At 37.5% G+C, this 20,030-nt stretch overlaps 1 protein-coding gene across 3 annotated transcripts in view; it reads right to left on the bottom strand.

The window, feature by feature from the left end:
• mypn (myopalladin) overlaps positions 1–5,433 on the bottom strand; it is a 364,168-nt gene extending 358,735 nt beyond the window's left edge. For all 3 annotated transcript variants that reach the window (XM_051923393.1, XM_051923396.1, XM_051923394.1), the window contains exon 1: positions 5,261–5,433. The gene's annotated coding sequence lies outside the window, so the exon portion shown is untranslated. The remainder of the gene's footprint in view (positions 1–5,260) is intronic.
• Between the last annotated feature and the right edge of the window lie 14,597 nt (positions 5,434–20,030).

The raw sequence follows: 20,030 nt of genomic DNA, 5'->3' as shown, positions 1-20,030 counted from the left end.
CAGAAGTTTGTCAAGAAACACTATGGGGGCTTCTATATACCAACAGCAATATGTCTGCATAATGCGTCACTGGGACTGGGACTGCCAAGTCAGAAGTTTTCTTTCTTTTTCCTATGCGTCCTCCACCACCATAACCTATCATCTGTTGTGGAGGAACAAAAAGTTTACAATACGGTAATCAAAAATTTTGTTCTCGGCTTTCAACAGATCTCGATGTTTTAGGGCCCCCTGATATCGAAAATATCGATATCTTGATGATGGGTGTGTGTCTGGCTGTGTGTGTGTCTATGTGTCACAGTTTCTTGAGGATGGTCCAGAGCTAACATGGCTGGATGGAAAAATAACAAACTCAGAACTTAAGCCTGTTATGAGATGACGATATACTGTTCAGCTTTTGAGCCAAATCATGCAAGAGAAAGAGACACTCTAGGGGAAGCCTCAAATACTGTAATTCTGCAATGAATTATGAATTCTTCTTGCCAATTGCTATTGTAATGACCTAATTTATGATCAGAAAGATCAGCATCAGAGCGGTAAATAATTACTGAAATGTGATAGAATAGTCTGGGTAACTTGGTTCCTAGGGTACAAAACCTACTGACACTCACGTCCGAATTTTTAAATTTATCTCCCTTTTTAGTCATTCTGGAGTATGTGCAGACCATAGTGTGTGTATATATATTTTTTTATCTATATATTTTATGTGTTTCTTCATTTTTATAAAAAAGGGACAGATCTGGACAATTAAAGCAGCAGGAATTTGTGACTTTTGAAATTTGAATGAGTTTGTCTCATCCGTTACTCTTTAATAAGTTTTTTTTTTTTTACCACCTAATGATCCTTAAATCCAAATATAAATAGCAGCTGTTACAAACTTAACAGAATGATTCTCTGACAGATCAAATTTTAAAAGTTATGTTGTTACAAAAGCAGCCTTAAAGAGTTTGTTTAAATGATAATTAAAACTTATTGGAATTCATAAATTCAACAGTACATAAATATTGTATGAATTTTTATTTTTAGTATTGATTTTAAGCAGCGTTTTCCAATTACAGCTAAGTAAAGGGAAGAGAATAAAATTATAATGTGCACATGGTAAAGATAAATCTTGATGATATCATTCAATATAATCTCTATGTTGAAATTCTCTGGTGATAATAAACCCCAACAACAAAACACTGGGATAATCCCCTTGTCCACTGCTCATTAAATTCAAGTCTTGCATTGTTTGTTGCTATTCATGAATGCCAATTCTATTTTTAATTGAAATGATAACTGTTGTCACGCATGCTTGTCAGAAGATCACCTTCCTTCCTTCCTTTATCTAAGGGTAAGCAATATCGCACCAGGGTGAGAGTGGGTGCTGTTGCTAAACAATGTCATCTCTTCTTACATCTGTAGTGGCAAGAAAATGGCCAGTGTGGGCAACTGACTCCCGCACCCCTATTAAAGCCCAGGTGCCCCAGTGAGAGTCGCTTCAATCTGCACCCAAACTGCAAAGAGGACACAGTTCCCAGACAAGACAGAACTACCAATCTGACACATACTGAAAGCTGAGAAGGCTGTCTTTTATTTCTGTTGTATACTCTATTTTTGTACCATTGAACACCTGTTTTCTTTAATAATAATTAATTTAGGATTAAAAGGGTTGACCTGGCTGGCACCCTGACACTTTCTTCAAGTCCTCACGTGTCCTTTGTCACACATGCACGTCTATGAATCACCATCCAAATTCTTCCCAGATATGTGATACCACCCCGGTCTGAGGGGGGACGCTGCTACTAACTGTCTTGTCATTTTCTTCCTCCACAGTCTCGAAAAATCACACCATGAGGGCAACTGATCCTGCCCCTTCTAGTCCTGGAGCTTCAAAATGAAGGCCACCTGGGAGTAGGCATCATTTATTGCAAAGATGATGTGACCGAAGGAGCTCCGAGTAAGGTAATTAGAAGCCACTGCATTATGTGGTGATTGACTTTTCTGTCATTTTTCTTACACCATTAAGCATAAGGGGAGAACCATGTTGGCACCCCAAAATATTCCTATGTTATCAACCTTCCTTCACTCAGATGATCAACCCTTTCACCAGTCCACACTGGGCAACTACTTGATTAATTTACCATTATTTTAAATTTGTTGTTACTATTATTATTTACAGCATATATTTTATAGTGTAAAAGAGCACAATATTGTCCACTTTAATAATTGAGTTACTTTTAATTAAAAGGCCGATGGAGGGGATTTATTTTTTGCCACGGCAAAGAATAGATATTGAGTATTGTGAAATTTCATGAGTTTTGGTATCAAATACATAGATTCTGGTATTGTGACATCATAAACAGCACAATACAAGTCAGCCCTATGTTTATCTTAGGAACTTTCTCTCATGGTTACACCATGGAAAAACATTTTATAGAGACAGCATAATACATGTCAACCATTTGTCATAATAAATGTCAGCTAAATTCAGAATATTGCCATAGTATTTATTGCCATCCACTCATTTCTGGATACTATATTTTCCCTACGGAGTCATGTTCACTGCCTTTCATGCAGAATTAATTAATAGTTCCTGATCAGACTAATATGTATGTATTCTGAATGTGAAAAGGAACCAATGTACAAAGAGAAACATTCAGACACTGGAGGAACGTACAAAATTTACATAGATGGGGACCAGGCCAGGACTGCAGCAACACTAACACTGCACAGATGTTTTATTCCTATGACATTAACATCATGGGCAAATTGATCTTTATCCAACATAGTGCTTTTGATGCTAAGTATCATTTTTGAAATGCTTAGTACATGGTATATGTCTATTAGCATTTATCCTATACAGTGTTTCTATGCAGATTAAGGTCTAAAAACCTTAATCAAGACAACAATACAGCTTGATTAACCTTTATTCATCATATACAATACCTCTCAATGATAAAAATGATGTTATGTAAAAAGTGCAAAATAAGGCAAGCTGTGTTTTTTCCTGTATATGGCTTTACATTATGAAAGCTATCTCAAATATTTTCATTAACAGTGCCATCCTTCCATCTTCTAACCCATCCATCCACTTCACAGTTGGGTGCATACTGCACCAGGATGCACCCTTGACAGAGCATCAGTTTATCACACAGTGCAAACACATACACACACCCTAATTTCTACTGGGTCAATTTTAGAGTTACCAAAGAACGAAGCAATCATGTCTTTGGAAGAAAGTCTACAGTGCCCAAAAGGATAACCCTCACAGGTACAGTTGGGCAAACTTCACAGAGAAATGTTCAGACAAGGATATGGGCACATAGAAGCAACGCTGTCTTTCTGCTCTTTAAAGTATTATTTAAAACAATCAATAATTAAAATACAGTGACCATTTTTCTAAATTAAAATCATTCATTTTTGAAAAAAATATGTAATCATCTTTAATGACAGCAAATAAACTGTTATGTGGGTTCAGCCCTTCAGTCTTTGAAGGAGGACCTACCTTGTGCCACATGTCTAAATAGTAGGCTGCATGTATAGGTGTGATGGTTTGAGGAATATGTTCTTGGGATAGATAGATAGATAGATAGATAGATAGATAGATAGATAGATAGATAGATAGATAGATAGATAGATAGATAGATAGATAGATAGATAGATAGATAGATAGATAGATAGATAGATAGATAGATAGATAGATATTAGTTATTAGTCCCCAGGGGGAAATTGGCTTTTTACAGAAGCTATTTAAATAAATAAATAAATAAACAGATAAATAAATAAATACACACTATGGTCTGAACAAATACTAGAATGACTTAAAAGGAAGAAAATTTTAAAAAGAAAGAAAAGAAAACTTCTGACTTGGCAGAATAATTTGTTGTCTGAAAGTCCTCAATGTTAGTGTGTGACAGAGAGGATGTGCAGCATGGTTCATAACGGCACTCAGTTTTACTTTATTTCTTTCTGTTGCCTTGACTACTATCTCAGTGAACTTTACAAAGATTGACCTACAAATGTTAAACCAAGAATGTCTTCTGCATCATTTTAATGATAATACCACATGATAATACCACATCAAAATATGTGATATTATAAGTGTATGCCAAAAATATTTATCTATATACTACCTCTCATGCTAAATGTAATTTTAAAACATTTCTTATGTAGAGTGCACTGTACATTTATATAGTGCCTTTCATAACGAACAACATCATATTCATGGTTAAAGCACTTTATATAAACAATACAGCCTGATAAACATTTATGTTACATATTATATTTTATGGTAAACACATTCAAAGCTATTTATGTGAAGCAATAGATTTCAATATACAAAAGGTTAATGTTATATAGTGTCTTTTAAAGTGATTACATTTTTTGAGTACTGCACAGTGTAAATTTATCACATATCTATATGTTTTTGACCTGCTTATCCATTTCAAGGTTGTGAAGAACCAGTTCCTATCCTGAAGGCAATGTACTCAGTGCCATCATATTCATCTGTTCAATTGTGTTTGTTTTGCACTTTTTCTTTTACAATCCATAAATTAATTTGCTTAAGACCATATCTGAAAGCCAGAATGGCATATTGCAAACATGTGTCACTGACACTCAGCTCCGAGGTTAGGAAAGCCGGTATCAACCTTCCAAGATACCACCCTTTTGCAGCTGCTGTGTGCATTAATCCTAAACACACAGGCTAAGCCCCCCACCCCCCACCACCCAACTGCCACAGGCCCCAAAGCCCACACTCCCCTCTCCAAACTTCAGTCTAATTATAGAGCAGAGTGTCACATTACGTGACAAATTTGAAAAATAAGATTTTATCCACATGTCTTACACAGGCACAACCATTCTCTTGTTTATCCAGGTCATGTAAAGATGAACAGTAGTGGCATTTTTCTGGGCCTCGTGGACATAATTAACACCAAGCAGCTACAGTCTTGTCACAGGTCAAGTGTCTGGAAGAGACACCTTGCAGGGTATTTGGTGGGCACTGCTTCAGCCAGCAGGCGGAAATACAGCTGCTTCTATCCTCATTCCCTGCTATGCTCTAAATAAACAGTGCACAAATGTTTTTGTTCACAGTGACGGCTGAGTTAACTGGAATAAATATATATTGGAATGTCTGCTTCTTAAAAAAGCATGATTACAAAAGATAAAGGTGATGGAATGAGGAAGATAAATAAATAAAGTAAAAGACAGGCTATACCAAAATATGCCGGCTAAGCACACACTCTACAAACAGCCAAAAGGCAACAAGATAGGACATTACCTTCTGGTTATTAACCCAAAATTTGCTGTGCAGATCTTACAATCCTCCAATTAGGCTGGCAGTTTTGAAAATGAGGAGAATCCCCACAGGCTCTGGGAAGCAGCAGGAAGCAAGCTGCCGGCAGGACGGTACAGAACGGTGGCAGAAAGAGACCAGGGGCAAACCTGTCACCCGTCAGAGTAGTAGCATTTGTCAGCTCACAGGATCCCAGGTTTATTTTTGGGTGGTATGAACCATGTGTTCAGGAAGCATTCCACCTGATTGGGTGGAAGAGGTTTCAGCCAAAATATTCTTTTACCAGAAGAGCACCTAGGCTAGTCTATCAAACCCCTCCTAAACAAGCACCTATAGGGTTTCTCCAAAGAAGTATGCAGAGGAATCATTTCCTGATTCATGCAGTAGAAAGGGAATTGAGAAAGGGGTGGTAGGAAGGAAGTCCTGCTTGGGATCATCCTTTGCATTTGCAGGTAAAACTATTTATATTGTCTGTTTAGGAAGGGTGGGACCAAATTATTTCTCATAACATAATATACTCAAGTTCATTTAATCCAATTCAGGGTTCTTTGGGGCCGCAGCCTTTTTTAACAGCATTGAGCATAATATAGGAACCAACTCTGGATGGGAAGCCAGTCCACAGGAGAATCGACTCACATTGAGATTCACAATAAGACATGGCCAATCTGGGATTATCAATCAACCCAACTTGAACTCTTTGGAATGTCAGAGGAAAATAAACTTACCGAAGTAAACACTCATTGGGCCATGGATGACATCCAGCATTCACTCAGACAAATAGCAGATCAGAGATTTTAACCTGTGATGGAGGATTTGTGAGGCAGGAGCAGCTCTAATTACCACTAGCATTATTTTATTAAATACAAAAAAAAATGATGGTAAATGTTAATTAACGTATACAAGAAAGTTGTTATTCAGACCTTCTGTTTCTGCAGAAGGACCCAACTAGCTCCATGTCTAAATTGTAAACTGAAATTTTGATGTGGTGGTTTGGATAAAGCATCTTGGGCAAGGGAAAGGCACTATATAAATAAATTCATTATTATTATTATTATTATTGTTATTATTGCATCTTCTTGGTATCTTCTTGGAAGATGTTAAAGTCTGAACGTCACAAAATTCCTGCTGACCTTGGTCGCGTGTTAACTGTCATCTGATATTTCTGTGAGCAGGATAATGCACCATGACAAAAAGAAATAAAAACATTCAGTGACTTAGCATAAGGGCACATGCTCCTTAGGAACAGATTTTTGACAGCACAGTTTATTTGCAACACTCCTGAATCTGTTAAATCTCTTACTCTTGTAATCAGAGCAGAGATATTACAGCAACATCTTAAGTCAGCAAAGAACAAACGCTGCTAAAGGAAGGGTGTGCTTAACTTACTGTCTTAATGCTTTTGAGAATAGAAATAAAAGCTTTTCCTGAAAGATAGATTTGAAATGTGCACAGGGAAATGAGGTTCTCATGACAAACATAACAGTGGTCAGAAAAGAGGCCAAGTACAAAACCAGAAGGGCTAACAAACATTAATCAAATAACAATATGTAAACCAAAGTACATTGCAAAAGACTCTGACTACCCACAAAATATTTCTCTAAAATAAGTAAGAGAAACAGAAAGATTTTTCCTTCAATAATATGTCCATTCATACATATAAATAACAATAATAATAATTCCTTACATTTATATAGCGCTTTTCTCACTACTCAAAGTGAGTGGGGAGCCACTTCCATCACCACTAAGGTGTAGCATCCACCTACATGATGTGACAGCAGCCATATTTTGTGTCAGTGTGCTCACCACACATGAGCATTCAAATGGTGAAGTGGTGAGAGAGACAGCCAGAATGAGTAGGCCATGGAGGACAACTTAGCTTGGATATGGGGATACACTCTAATGCCCAGGGATCTTTAATGACCACAGAAGGTCAGGACCTTGGTTTTATGTCTCATCCAAAGGATGGCACCATTTTTACAGCAAATTGTCCCTGTCACTGCAGTGGGGCATTGGAACCCCCATTCAGACCACAGGGAAAGCGCCACCTGCTGGAGTCACCAATACCTCATCCAGCAGCAAGGCCAAGTCAATTTACAAAATGGTAGCCACAAATATATGAAACATAATATAAAAATACAAAATAAATACAAAATTGACAAAATCTGCTATATAGTAACACACTAAGATCTGTGTGGCCAGTCCCTCAGAAAAATCTGATCGGTCAGTTTGGCATTGGTGATGCAACAAAGAGGAAGTGAAAAACATGAGAGGGAAGAGAAAGAGAAAGGGGAAGATCATAAAAAGACTCTCTAGTTAGTAACAATGGAAATGTGTCTGTCACCGAGTTTCCTTTCTGGCTCTTCACCGGTGCTTAGGTGGCTTGGGTGTGAAAAGAAGGCAAGAAACTAATACCATCACACATTTACTTAATACTGATCACAATTAATAGACTAATGATTAAGACAACACCAAATCCAAAGTTCAATAAAGCAGAAGAACAAACCAGAGAAGTCTTTAAATCAAAACAAATAATTCTAAAAGGAGTTCTAGTCCAAGAAGAAAGTAACTAACTCAATGCCTCAGCAAAATGTTAAGCTTTGAGTGCCCCTTTAATTTACAGGAACACTTCAGGACAGAACAGGAAATGAAGGCCCATCTCCAAGAGCTTACTTGGAGCTGAGTTGTTTCGTGTGCAAACACAGACACATAAACAGACAGACATGGCAAACAAAGTAGGTGATTTTTACATTATATGCAAACCCACCTAAAAAGAAAGCAAATATTAATATGATTTATTTTTTTAAAATGGGTCAGACAGATGCCCTGCATATTCCTAACAAAAACACAAGATTAAAAAACAAAAGCAGACAAAATTAACACAAACTACAAAAGCATTTAAATTCACAATAAATCAATTAGAGTTTTAATTTTAAAAAGCCTTTCACAGAGTACTAGGTGCTTTACGAAATGAGGAAGATTGTAATAAAAGGCAACACAAGTTACCGTGCTAGATATAATTATTTTTATTTTTTTTTTTAGATTTTTATTTTATTAATTTTCATTGTAATCATTCCATACAAATAGATCAATTTATAACCCAACAAAATTGAAGACAAATCAAACCCCACCCCTGAGAAGGAGAGCTTAGCTAAAGGAAAATTGCTTAGGGCTTTTTAATAAGGCAACATTAAACAAAAGAAAGGGAGAAGTAAATATATATGTAAATAAGAGATGGAGAAGGGAATTAAATGCGGTAACAGTTATTTCTCTTGTTCTAAAATAATATTGATTAATCCTGCCAGGTTTTGAAAAAATTTTGTACAGATCCTCTAACTGAGAATTTGATTTTTTCCAATTTCAAATAATATAAAACATCGGTTTCCCACTGACTTATCAAAGGAGAATTAGAATTCTTCCAATTTAACAAAATAAGTCTGAATAATTATAACTGTAATCACTGAGGAAGAATGAAGAATTAATAGTTAAATAAGTAGTTTAAATATCAGCTTGTACAAAATGGATACTTTCAAAAGGTACTTATACGAGGAAAGCAAAATTACAATAAAAAAATAAAAACGTGGATTACACTATGCAATAAAGTGAACAGAAAATCAATCAAAAAGAATCCATCAATAAATTAAACTCTGTTGTAATGGAACCTGTGACTGTGTAAGCGGTGATCTTGAGGCATGCCCAGAGTAAAGCCAAGAAAAAATAAAACACAAAATAAAACAAATAAAACACAATACTGAATATAAAGTAATCAGAGGAAACCAGGGACAATTCCTAACCCCAAACATATTAATTTCTTCAGCTAACATATATTGATCTTTGGGTTTCTCTTTCTTGTCCACTTGCCTCACTTAGAAACATCAGACGTACTCCCTGTCTCACCTCTGTATCTCTCTCTCTCTCTTTCCTCCTTCAGGTATTTCCTTCTGTCATTAGTCAAGTGTTTCTTTCAGCTTACCATCCAACTCCATATGCACCTAATCTTTTATAGTGAGTAAGTTATAAAGCCCTTCCAAGAGACAGTTTTGGGTCAAAAAAGGAACCCCTGTCTCATAAATGTAATAAGAGCTCCAGCCTATAGCTCCCTCTGCTGGTCCCTGGTGACTGTGTATACTTGTGCTGTTCAAGGCTCTTAAATACAGTAACTGTATGTCCTAAGTAAACACCTAGGGTGCCCCATTCTACAGTACATTACAGCTTGTAATCAGTACCACTATCTTGGAATGCATTCTCCTATGGGGGCCATGGTGTATTTCTTCATGCTTTATTTTTCATATTTAATGAATAACCAGGAATCCTCCACCTGTAACTGGGTCTCCTGTCCTCTAATAGCTAGTATATGTTTTGTTTAGCGCTTTGAGCACGGGAAAGGCATTATATAAATATATATTTTTTTATTGTTACTATTATTATTATTATTATTTTGTCTGACATTTTACTCCTTTACTTGGATTGCATGGATATAAGGAGTTAGGAACTTCAATATGCTGAGTTTAGAATAGACCACCAATTATTTATGGGGAAATGCAACCCGGCATGTCCTGTCTGTGCCCACAGTTCCCACATTCTTTTCTGTAGTACTATACAAAGCATGTAATATTTTAATGTAAAAAAATAAGGTAACACAGATATTACATAATTTAATTGTGACATGAACTCACAGAAAACCAATAACATGCCCATCTATCTATCCATATCAAGTAAAGAAAGGGAACAGTTGCATCATCTAGAAGCACTATACACAAAGCAGGAACAAATCCTGAAAGAGATGCCAGGTCACTGCAGGGTAGACACAATCATAATCAGCCAGTTTGGACAAAACAATTTGACTAGCTTGCACATAGCTGGGATGTGTGTTGAATGGAATTAGAGAGAATGTAAATTCACTACACATTTAGGAAGAGAAGAGGCAAATGGGTCCAGGTCACTGAAGTTGGGAAGGACTAGCACTAACTAGCACTAACCTCTAACCAATCAGCTTTTTTTATTTTAAAACTAGGAAATGACAGGGCACTGTGTTTAGGTCAGGCCTGGATTGTAACTTCCAGTAAAGGAAAGGATGATTGTATTAATATGAATATAAAAAATAAAAGATAACTGACGTAAAATTAGTAATGCACAAAAATGTGCTTGCCTATGCATATCAATAATAAAACAAGCAAGTAGGAGTTATATGCACTGTACATAATTACAATAAGTTAGCAGTAACAGAAAGCTGGCTACATTAGAGGGATGGCGATAAGTAATAACATAAGATATGGTTATATATTGTTAAGGAAAGACAGGCAAAATCAAAAAGGTGGGAGAGCTGGCATTTATATAAAAGAGAATTTGAATGGCTGTCTGCTTCAAATGGTGATGAACCAACTCTTAGTGAAGATATCTGGATTCAATTAGAATACATCAGGGATTGAAGCCTGGTATTGGGAGTGTGTTACAAAACCTTTTACAGACAAGTTTAAATGGAGTTATGATTGAGTTTTTGGACCAACTAGTGACTATTTGTTAGCACAGGATGTTAATTTATCTAGAAATGAAAGTAAGAGAAAATGAATTGCGCAAGTATCACTCTGTAAACAAAGAGAGAACAAATATGTACTCAATATTTACATTACACTTAAGCAATGTCATAGCTGCATTATCATCACATAATAATGATTCAATATTTTCAGATGCTATAATTTATCGGTAAAGTTCCAGACCTGCAACAATTTTATCTTCAGAATTCAACAGCAACTTTAATTCTTTATTGGGTTTTTTTTTTTTTCAAAAAGGCCACGTTTAAGAAATTTCCATTACAATTAGTCACAGACCTTCCACACCCAACAAGTAACAACAGAATATTAATCAATAAAATTTTTACATCAAATGAGTCGGAATCTGCTGTCTATGAAATCTTTCTTTTCAATATACTTTGTTAATTTCTGAGGGGAAATTGTCTTTTCACATGACTTTTTGGTATCAGAGCACAAGGTCAGCCCATTGTACAGTGCAATTGGTGCAATTTTCAGGTTAAGAGCTTTGCTCAAGGGTCCAACGGAGTAGGATTCCTCCATCCATCCATCCATCCATCCATCCATTTTCCAACCCGCTGAATCCGAACACAGGGTCACGGGGATCTGCTGGAGCCAATCCCAGCCAACACAGGGCACAAGGCAGGAAACAATCCTGGGCAGGGTGCCAACCCACCGCAGGAGTAGGATTCCTATTGGCAGTAATTGCATTTTTCCAGAATCCTTAGCCACAGAGCCACCACTCTTGTCTAATCGGGCTGTGTTTGTAATGACATGATATTTTATATTGTTAAAAAGCATGGATTCAATATAGTCTAATTCAAAATAACTGGAAAAGAGCTACATTTAAGACATTTTAAGACCCTTGTTCAATTTAAACATCTGTAAAAAGTAGTTGGTACTGGTATAAATCCCTTTTTTCTCCTACAGATCTATATTAGTTATAAATCATATCTGTGCTTATTCATGGGTATTGTATGTCCTTTTAAAAGGCATCATGGATAATAGACATCAGTAATAAAACAAATCTCTGGAATCCCACCCAGGGTTTGGTTTTGATCTTGCACCTGATGTTGCTGAGACAGGATCCAGTCCCCACTCCACTGGATGAATCTAGTTTAGTAATGGCATTAAATATGCAGGCTACACAACAAATCTGCTTAAGAGTACCAAGCATCCAGACAATAATATTGTTAAATCTGATTAACTCTTCAGCCATATTCCAAGTTCAAATACAGAACCACACATCTTACAATTAAGTAAAACCTTCACTTCAATACAGAAATTCACCTGTAATTTAAATTACTGTAGCCACATTGGATCTCCATGACTAGGTCTGTTTAGCTCAGATCCTGGAAGTGCAGAAACTAGTAAATAAGCAGTTACTGTAGTAAAACCATAAATGTTACAAACCACACTGTGGTATAGATGTACTGAACTTATAGTCGCTATGGCTCTTCAGGACTGGAACTGAATACTCCAAGTCAAGAAGCAGTGTCTGAGAGGATATGTATATGTTTGAAAAGAGGATAATGAATTACATCATTTATTCAGTATACCATCCTTGAGCCCACATGCAGTTAGACACCTTTTTTCATGTAAATCAATTTCCCACATAAACTCAAAATCACGTACTTACCATTTGATTTTGTTCACAGAAGTTCGCTTTCCCTCCAGGATGGTAAAGGTCACATCATTTATTGCTCTTTACAATCAAGTAAGATTGCTAAATTTAGGATGCTTCATCATTCTGTGAAAAGAACATTGCAAGAGTGCCAAAGTCGACACTACGACGCCCTTTGGTGCTGCTATTTTTGCTCTGTTACTCATCGCACCCCATTCTCAAATGACTAGTGAGGTGGACGTACACAATAAGGATGGTGATTACACACTAATGACAGATGATCAAAGTTAAGTTGCAGCTGGTTAACAAAATAAGCCATTTAAGCAATAATTAATATTTATAATATATAAAGCACCACTCATAAAATACATATTTGCAATTATATAGTATCTCAAAATACACTTACTAGCAATCTTGAAGATTCACTTGGACTTTGTTCAGCTGCCATAACTCTGCTATATGTGTTTAACAGTCTACTGAAATTTGTTCATTTTTTATATCTGCAATCATCCATCCATCCATTATCCAACACGCTATATCCTAACTACAGGGTCATGGGGGTCTGCTGGAGCCAATCCCAGCTAACACAGGGCGCAAGGCAGGAAACAAACCCCAGGCAGGGCGCCAGCCCACCACAGGGCGCACACACACACACACACACACACACACACACCAAGCACACACTAGGGACAATTTAGAATCGCCAATGCACCTAACCTGCAATCAATTAAACCAAAATCCAGAAGTGAATTAATTTCATATGAAAAAAAAAAACAAAGAAATGAATGAAATGAAAAAATGCACAAAGTTAAAAGATCAGATAAAAACAAAATTACCATAAAAACAAATTTATTTTGACTCAGTATATTATATTTTATTCAGGTTTGAATATGTGGAATAATAAAGTCCTAACCACTGTTGACAGGAAATTTTAGATAGATAGATAATAATGACCAACACCCATAACTGAGCCTAACTTCTTAATCAGCTTGGCGGAGTGGTGGCTCTGAGGCTAAGGATCTGTGTTGGTATCCAGAAGGTTGCCAGTTTGAATCCCCGTCACTCCCAAAAGAGATCCTACTCTGCTGGGCCCCTGAGCAAGGCCCTTAACCTGTAATTGCTCCAGGGGCGCTGTACAATGGCTGCCCCTGCGCTCTGACCCCAAGGGGTATGCGAAAACTAACAAATTCCTAATACAAGAAATTGTATAAGGCGAAATAAAGATAAAAAAAAATGCTTGTTGATATTACTAAGAAACCGAAAGATGAAACAGCTAGAAATGACATATATATTTGGTAGTAAAAATTGCTTTCTGGTCTGAATATTGACTGTAAGAGTGAAAACACAAATACAATTGTCTGAACTAATATTCACATGCAGGGTTTCTGGGCTCATTCTCTGTAAAAGGGTGAGGAATAAAGCATCATGCAAAGGACTTTAGAGTTCAGCCACTACTTCTCCACCTCAAAAGGAACCACTTAAGGAGGTTCATGAACATTATGATGCCCTCTTTGAGCAACCCATGGGGACTGAACTAGAAAATCCCGGGGCAGACAGAAGGATTATGACTTAACTGGCATGGCAGCTTCTGGAAATTCAACAAGAGGAGCTGGAAAATAGAGTGGACAGGTTTGTCTAGTCTGCCATGTTGCCATAATGACCCTCATGTGAAATCCTTCCCACAATTTTCTAAATCCACTCACTTGCATTTACAATTTTTCAATGGACACTGAAAGTAAAAGAAAAAAGAAAGATGGTGCTGAGAGAGCAAACATAAGTGAAAAAACAGAACTTGAGGAAGATGCAGTGTAATATATGAAAATATCAGCTCTATTTAGAAAAGGTGAGAAAAGTTGTCATTCGTTAACTTTACAATACTACATTGGTTCATTACTAGGCGATGCCAAAATAGGTACTGTATCTAACTACAGTACCAAATTAATTATCCCTACATTCTGTCATATTGCCTCAAATGCAAAGACGTGTTTTTCTTTGATTTTCCCTTCTGCTCCACAGTTTAAAACTAGAAATCAAACAATTCAGACATAATTAAAGTTGTTAAAATTAAATTAAAATTGTGAATTTCCCCTTGGGATTAATAATGTATCTATCTATCTACCTATCCAACAATCTATCTATCTATCTATCTATCTATCTATCTATCTATCTATCTATCTATCTATCTATCTACCTACCCATCTACCTATCTATCTATCTAAAGTGCAAATTGCAGGCTTTCATTTAAGGGTATTTGCATACATTTCGGTAACACCATGCAGAAATTACACCACTTTTTACGACCGCATTTCGGGGCACCATAATGTTTGGGACAATTGGCATCATCGGTATTTGTGATTACTCTGGTGAGTTTCATTGCTTCATTAGTTCAGGCATAAGATACCTTAGTTTGCATCTACCCTTTGGAGTCTGCAGTTGCCATTGTCCAACATGAGGACAAGAGTTGTGCCAAGAGTTGAATGTCAAAGGAGCCATTATGAGGCTCAAGAAAAAGAAAAAAAACCAATAGAGGCATCAGCAAACCCTTATGATGACCTAAATCAACTGTCTGGAATATCATTAAGAAGAAAGAACACACTGGTGAGCTTAGTAATCGCAATGGGACTGCTAAGCCAAGAAAGACCTCCACTGCTGATGACAGAAGAGTCCTCGCTCTAGTAAAGAAAAATGCTCCAAACACCTGTCAGAGAGATCAGAAACAGTCTTGAGACGGCAGATGTGCGTGTGTCAGAGACGACTATCAGCAGAAGTCTTCATGAATAGAAATACTGAGGCCATACTGCAAGATGCAAACCACTGGTTAACCACAAGGAAGGCCAGATTAGTTTGCAAAAAAGCACTTAAAAAAGCAAGCAGAATTTTGGAAAAAGATCTTGTGGACAAACAAGACACAGATGAACCTATATGAGAGTGATGGTGAGAGCAAAGTGTGGAGACAAGAAGAAACTGGTCAAGATCCAAAGCAGACCACATCATCAGTTAAACATGGTGGTGGGGGTGCTATGGGTTGGGCATGTATGGCTGCCACAGGTGCTGGCACACTTCTTCTTCTTCTTTCGGCTGCTCCCGTTAGGGGTTGCCACAGTGGATCATCTTCTTCCATATCTTTCTGTCCTCTGCATCTTGCTCTGTTACACCCATTACCTGCATGTCCTCTCTCACCACATCCATAAACCTTTGCTTAGGCCTTCCTCTTTTTCTCTTCCCTGGCAGCTCTATCCTTAGCATCCTTCTCCCAATATACCCAGCATCTCTCCTCTGCACATGTCCAAACCAACGCAATCTCACCTCTCTGACTTTGTCTCCCAACCATCCAACTTGAGCTGGCCCTCTAATGTCCTCATTTCTAATCCTGTCCATCCTCGTCACACCCAGTGCAAATCTTAGCAACTTTAACTCTGCCACCTCCAGCTCTGTCTCCTGCTTTCTGGTCAGTGCCATCGTCTCCAACCCATATAACATAGCTGGTCTCACTACCGTCCTGTAGACCTTCCTTTTCACTCTTGCTGATACCCGTCTGTTACAAATCACTCCTGACACTCTTCTCCACCCTTTCCACCCTGCCTGCACTCTCTTTTTCACCTCTCTTTCACAATCCCCATTACTCTGTACTGTTGATCCCAAGTATTTAAACTCATCCACCTTCGCCAACTCTACTGCCTGCATCCTCACCATTCCACTGACCTCCCTCTCATTTACACACATGAATTATGTCTTGTTCGTACTGACCTTCATTCCTCTCTTCTCTTGAGCATATCTCCACCTCTCCAGGGTCTCCTCAACCTGCTCCCTCCTATCGCTACAGATCACAAACATCATAGTCCACGGGGACTCCTGTCTAATCTCGTCTGTCAACCTGTCCATCACCATTGCAAATAAGAAAAACATATCTTCTGAAATAATAGAATTGCTGACAGCAGTCACACAATGAAGCACTCATCTGCTCAAGTTCCAGTAAATGCATCCAAATTCATTAGATGGTGCTTCATCCTACAGCAAGATAATGATCCCAAACATACTGCAAAGGAAAAAGGAGTTTTCAAAGCTAAAAAATGGAAAATTCTTGAATGGCCAAGACAGTCACACAGATTCAATCCAATTGAGCAGGCCTTCCATATGCTGAAGAGAAAAAATAAGGGGCCAAGCCCCCAAAACAAGCAGGAGCTAAAGATGGCTATATTAAAGGCTTGGCAGAGAATCAATAGAGAAGATCCTCAGCAGCAGCTGGTGATGTCTATAAACCACAGACTCCAACCTGTCATTGCATGCAATGGATATGCGACAAAATACTAAATATGACTGCTTTAATAGACCTGTCATTGCTGTGGCCCAAGCATTACAGTGCCCTGGGGACCATGTAGAGAAAGCGTCATTAATACATGGTTTGATTGAAATGTATGCAAATATCCGTATTTTAAGGTCTGCAATATGCACTTTAATCAATTCTGAATTGTTTGATATGAAATTTTAAACTATGCTGAAGAGGATTATATCAAGGAAAAAGGAGTATTTGTTACAAATATGAAGGAGGGCACTGTACGATGCAACTATTAAGTCAAGTCCAGTGATGCCAATGAGGCAGGAGCAGGATATAACAAAGAAATGACAGCAACAGATTCCTGCAACATTGTGGTGCTGTGGTGTGATGATAGAATAGAGGTTGGCAGGTATTTTTCAGTATTACAGATAGCTATATGACCTGTGTGAATTTTTATCATGACAAGCAAGATATGAAGAAATCATCTATAGAAGGATATGCCATAATATACTATAGCTATGTAGGCATCATTTATTTTGTATTGTAAAGTTATAATTAGCCATGGTACATAGCAGTACAAATTGCATAGTAGAAGCCTATTAATTACTTAATTTATTTGTTATTAAAGATGAGACTGGCCCTGTGAGAAGAGAGGAAGTTAGTTCAACTATAGGATCCATGCCAGAGACAATTTAGGCTTGTACGTCTGGGTACATGACAGAGGCAAAAACAGCTGAGGAAGATAAAGAAAGAGATATTCAGGCAGATGAAAGGAATGTAGAAGAGGCTTCTACAAGCTTTGATTACTTTGTACAACTCCAGTCTGAAGGTCTTAAACTGTCTTTTCTGCTATCACCTCAAACAATCTCCGAGACAGAGTGTGTTGCTGATGTGGTAAAAGTGATTGGAAAGTCTGGCCTTAGCTAAGAAGGCTGAATCTACCTGTAGTCTACAAGAAAATACACTTGACCGTGGCAACTTTCCAGCTTCCAGATGAGTGCATTGGAAAGAGCAAGAGACAGCTGATTTAGGAGTTGTATGTCTCTTTTCTTTTGTTGGCAGTTACCATGATAGCCTAGTAATATGCCCCTGTGCCAGACTGGGGTTGGTCTGGACTACATCAATTCACCCCCAGGCGGAAAGACAGCACCACTCTGCCCCTGACTGTGTTTGTGCTTATTTCATCCTGTTTTTTAAAAATGATATTTGAAGGTTTGTATCAGTTATCATTAATTAAAAAATGATTAATTAAGGCCATATGTCATCTCATTAATTTCCAAAATGTAAATTTCAGATAAGTATAATTAATTCTTTTTCTATGCTAGAATATTCCTAATGATGATTTAATTATGAGTTCAAGTTACAATTAATAAAGTTATAATCTTCTTATATAATACGCTACCGTGGCTGTCCATTTGTCTGTCCAGGATTTTAAATCACCTGTAGCTTGAAAACCGTTTCAGCTATTGGCCTGAAATTTAGTACACATATGCTACATGATGTCTACTATCCGCTTTCGGGGGGTGATGATTGACCTCCAAGGTTATTCCTCTTTTTATTTTTATTTTATTTTACTGTAGAATCAACTCTTGGCAGCGGCCAGCAGGGTGTTGCTTGCGTACAGGTGCCGTTCTCATCCCTACCACCGTCGCCATCACTTCCCCCACTTCTTCAAATCTTAAATCATTCTTGAGGCAGATTGAAGACTTAAGTGCCAGTTTAAGTGAAAAATTAAAGAAAACGTACTAAGTAATTGCAACACAAACACTGACTTAATCAGTTTTAATGTGAAAAGATGCCGACGACAGAAGAGAAGAAGCGGACCACTAGGGTGGAGAAAAGAAGAGCTGCTCAGGAAGCAGCAAATGCATCAACCTCTGAGCAAACGAATGCTAAACGTACAGAGAAAGAGGATGAAAACTAGGAATGCTCAAGTCAAGTCATGTACGTTATCATGCAGTGCGCGGTTACTGGTATAAATATAATATGTGTTGGATTATGGGTTCCGACTTTGATAAGAAGTATATTTGTATGATTTTTCAAAGTGCTGCTGTAAGCAAAAAAAAAAAACAAACATAAAATTCTACTAGGCAGCCTGTGTTAGACTTAAAGAATGCTTTACATCTGCTTCTTACCAGTTCATGCAGGAGGTACAATATATTTCTTTATCATCAGCCTTGAAACAGTTTTGTCACAAAGGTCTCCAGAGATATCCTCCCATGTGCCTTTTTCCTGTAGGAAATCATCTGCTGCAAAGAACAATTATAGTGTTGGCTGGTTACTAACTACAAAATATTTAAAGGAATTAAAACACTAAATAGAACGACTGAATCATCCTTGCATAATCATTTCTAGACACAAAAAATAAAAACAGCTAAAAGGCTGTCCTCCAGGTAGGCTGGATAAGCAGAAACTCTTTACAGATGTATTGAAAGCAAAAATTTTTAAAGCTAACAAGAACCAAAATTATCTGAAAAGATGTAATTTAGTGCTCATAGTCCACTCCACTTAAGAAACAATTGAAATAATGAGTTAGGCACTTGGAGAGTTCATGATGGGCAATCACTCAAAAGTTCATAATATAGAGAAATAAAAACATTTTTGTTAGTTTTTTCCAAGTACTGTATTACTTTGCCATTAGTGGTAATTAACATGCATTATTGGAGACGAAGTGTGAAAACTGACATAAAGCCAAGAAATTATATATGAAATGTTGTTCTTACAGCACAATACAGTCCATCTAAGAACATCAGTTATTGCTAAGCAGGCAGTACTGCTTGAAGGCTCAGATTGTGCAACATAAATCACACAGTTACCTGGTCAATCCTCACTTCTGACTTACTGTGTGACACTGAAATGTTGCTAAACTTGCTTATGTTTCAATTCTAAAACATATATGATGTCATACATGTGAACCAGAGGGTCACCTAAGATACCATTTCAGGATGAGAGGGGGTGCTGTTACTAACAGTCTTGTCTCCTTTTTCCGTCACAGTGCTGAGGAGCCTCCCCTTGAGGGCAATGAAGCCAAAAAAGCTCCGCTCTGGAAGGTGGCATCTCATTTGGACCTGAGAGCTCCACAGTCAGGAGCGACTCCAGACCTGTAATTACCTGAAAACACCAATAGAGGACGATAAGAAGCTATTGCTTGTGCTGTTTGCTTGTGCCATTGTGTGTCTGCAAAGTTCTTTTTTGTTTTGTTTGAAATTAAAGGGGTTTGCCTGGTTGGCACCCCAACTATTCTGGGACTTGCTCTGCCTTCTTATTCACCCCCCTGCAATGAAACAATTGTAATATATATTTCAACCTATAAAGTGTCTTCAGACTTTC

This window comes from Erpetoichthys calabaricus, chromosome 2 (assembly GCF_900747795.2).
Source record: "Erpetoichthys calabaricus chromosome 2, fErpCal1.3, whole genome shotgun sequence".
In the NCBI taxonomy this organism is placed as follows: Eukaryota; Metazoa; Chordata; class Cladistia; order Polypteriformes; family Polypteridae; genus Erpetoichthys; species Erpetoichthys calabaricus.
This window is presented reverse-complemented; position numbering and strand designations above follow the sequence as displayed.